The following is a 3,626-nucleotide window of genomic DNA, read 5'->3' on the forward strand; positions in this document are numbered from 1 at the left end:
AAAGACTTGTATAATGAAAATTATGAGTTAGTACTCAAGGAAATTGAAAAAGACACAAAGAAGTGGAAAGATATTCCATGTTCATGGGTTGGAAGAATTAGCATCATCAAAATGAATATACAAGAAGACATCCAGAAATCACTCCCATTTACTGTTTTAGCAAAATCAACCAAATACCTAGGAATAAAGTTGACCAAAGAAGTGAAAGACCTGTATGCTGAAAACTATGAGTCGCTACTCAAGGAAATAGAAACTGATACCAAGAAATGGAAAGATATTCCCATGCTCATGGATTGGAAGAATAAATATCATCAAAATGAATGTTCTCCCCAGAGCCATATACAAATTTAATGCAATAACCATCAAAGTTCCACCAAGCTTCTTTAAGAGGATAGAACAAACACTACAATCATTTATCTGGAACATGAAAACACCTAGAATAGCCAAAACCATCTTGAGGAAAAGAAACAGAAATGGAGGCATCACACTCCCAGACCATAAACTATATTATAAATCCATCATCATCAAAACAGCATGGTACTGGAACAAAAATAGGCACACAGACCAGTGGAACAGAATTGAAAGCCCAGAAATAAATCCCAACACCTACGGACATCTAATCTTTTATAAGGGGGCCCAAAGGATTAAATGGAAAAAGGAGGCTCTCTTCAATAAATGGTGCTGGTCCCATATAGTCTAGCGGTTAGGATTCCTGGTTTTCACCCAGGCGGCCCGGGTTCGACTCCCGGTATGGGAACATATATCTTAGGGAGTCGGGCTGTAGAGCAGCGGGTTAAGTGCAGGTGGCGCAAAGCACAAGGACCAGCATAAGGATCCTGGTTCAAACCCCGGCTCCCCACCTGCAGGGGAGTCGCTTCACAGGCAGTGAAGCAGGTCTGCAGGTGTCTATCTTTCTCTCCTCCTCTCTGTCTTCCCCTCCTCTCTCCATTTCTCTCTGTCCTATTCAACAACGACAACAACAATAATAACTACAACAATAAAAACAACAAGGGCAACAAAAGGGAATGAATAAATAAAATATTTAAAAATAAAATAAAATAAAAAATAAATGGTGCTGGGAAAACTGGGTTGAAACATGCAGAAGAATGAAATTGAACCACTTTATCTCACCAGAAACAAAAATCAACTCCAAATGGATCAAAGACCTAGATGTCAGACCAGAAACAATCAAATACTTAGAGGAAAACATTGGTAAAACACTTTCCCACCTACACCTCAAGGACATCTTTGATGAATCAAACCCAATTGCAAGGAAGACTAAAGCAGAAACAAACCAATGGGACTACATCAAATTGAAAAGCTTCTGCACATCCAAAGAAACTATTAAACAAACAAAGAGACCCCTCACAGAATGGGAGATCTTCACATGCCATACATCAGACAAGAAACTAATCACCAAACTTAGCACCAAAAAAGCAAATGACCCCATCCAAAAATGGGCAGAGGATATGAACAAAACATTAACTACAGAGGAGATCCAAAAGGCTAACAAACATATGAAAAACTGCTCCAGGTCACTGATTGTCAGAGAAATGCAAATTAAGACTTCGCTAAGATACCACCTCACTCCTGTAAGAATGGCATACATCAAAAAGGACAGCAGCAACAAATGCTGGAGAGGCTGTGGGGACAGAGGAACCCTTTTACATTGCTGGTGGGAATATAAATTGGTACAGTCTCTGTGGAGAGCAGTCTGGAAAACTCTCAGAAGGCTAGACATGGACCTTCCATATGACCCAGTAATTCCTCTCCTGGGGTTATACCCCAAGAACTCCATAACACCCAACCAAAAAGAGGTGTGTACTCCTATGTTCATAGCAGCACAATTCATAATAGCTAAAACCTGGAAGCAACCCAGGTGCCCAACAACAGATGAGTGGCTGAGAAAGCTGTGGTATATATACACAATGGAATACTATGCAGCTATCAAGAACAATGAACCCACCTTCTCTGACCCATCTTGGACAGAGCTAGAAGGAATTATTTTAAGTGAGCTAAGTCAGAAAGATAAAGATGAGTATGGGATGATCCCACTCATCAACAGAAGTTGAGGAAGAAGATCTGAAAGGGAAACTAAAAGCAGGACCTGACCAAATTGTAAGTAGGGCACCAAAGTAAAAACCCTGTGGTGAGGGGTAGACATGCAGCTTCTTGGGCCAGTGGGGGGTGGGAGTGGGTGGGAGGGATGGGGCACAGACTTTTGGTGGTGGGAATGCTGTTTATGTATACTCCTAGTAAAATGTAGTCATATAAATCACTAGTTAATTAATATGAGAGGGGGAAAATTAATTGTATGTCTCGAATTTTTTAAAACACAGACTGAGTCTTTTTAATATATAGGCTGTGTATTTGATATGCAGACTCTCTCAAAAGCCTAGATCAAGTAGATCAGAAGCAACCAATAGCACAGCTATATACAAGATACTGGGTACTGTACAGCAAACCCTAACAAAAGGACTTTTCAAAGTTAACCCAATTACCAATTAATGTGATGATAACATTAACTATCGATTGTCTTTTTGACCCCTAAGACAGCAGGAACCTCACATCTCCACTATAGAGCCCCTACTTCCCCCAGTCCTGGAACCCTTGGATAGGGCCCACTTTCCCGTATGCCTCTTCCAATCCATATCAAATAATATTGCATCTGCCAATCACAACCTAACCAACGCAACGATTGCCACCTCAACATGCTTCACTTCAGACTGTGTCCAGAGACTTCACTTGTGGAATGACAACCCTTCAGCTTCATTACTCGGATGAGACCTTTCCTTTCATAGTATACTCTAATTTCCCAAAACCTAGATATACACCAGTTTCTGTGAGAGAGAGCATATGTTCACACATATCCGTAAACTACTGCAAAATATATACCTGAAAGCAGAAGTACAATAGAGTTTGCAGTGAGTACCCCCCTAACACTTCCTCTCCACTATTCCAAGCTTTGGGTCCATGATTGCTCAACAATTTGTTTGGCTTCGTATGTTAACTCTCTTTTCAGTCACCAGGTTCCAGATGCCATCAGGGTGCTGGCCAGGCTTCCCTGGATTGAAGACCAGGCTTCCCTGGATTGAGTGTGTCCTGGAGCTCAACTTCCAATGTGTCCTGGAGCTCAACTTCCCCAGACACACACCCTACTAGGGAAAGAGAGAGGCAGACTGGGAGTATGGACGGACCAGTCAACGCCCATGTTCAGTGGGGAAGCAATTACAGAAGCCAGACCTTCTACCTTCTGCAACCCACAATGACCCTGGGTCCATGCTACCAAAGGGATGGAGAATGGGAAAGCTGTCGGGGGAGGGGGTGGGATCTGGAGATTGTGTGGTGGGAATTGTGTGGAGTTGTACCCCTCCTACCCTATGGTTTTGTTAATTAATCCTTTCTTAAAAAATGAATATATTACCCAGAGCCATATACAAATTTAATGTTATCCCCATCAAGATCCCATCCACATTTTTTAGGCGAATAGAACAAATGCTACAAATGCTTATCTGGAACCAGAAAAGACCTAGAATTTCCAAAACAATCTTGAGAAGAAAGAACAGAATTGGAGGCATCATACTCTCAGATCTCAAATTGTATTGTAGGGCCATTGTCATCAAAAC

General features: G+C 41.6%; 1 non-coding gene across 1 annotated transcript; it reads left to right on the forward strand.

Moving 5' to 3' along the window:
- The first annotated feature begins 685 nt into the window (after positions 1 to 685).
- On the forward strand, positions 686 to 757 carry TRNAE-UUC (transfer RNA glutamic acid (anticodon UUC)). The gene has a single exon. It is a non-coding gene; the product is annotated as a tRNA-Glu (tRNA).
- The last annotated feature ends 2,869 nt before the right edge of the window (positions 758 to 3,626 follow it).

Source organism: Erinaceus europaeus, chromosome X, assembly GCF_950295315.1.
Source record: "Erinaceus europaeus chromosome X, mEriEur2.1, whole genome shotgun sequence".
In the NCBI taxonomy this organism is placed as follows: Eukaryota; Metazoa; Chordata; class Mammalia; order Eulipotyphla; family Erinaceidae; genus Erinaceus; species Erinaceus europaeus.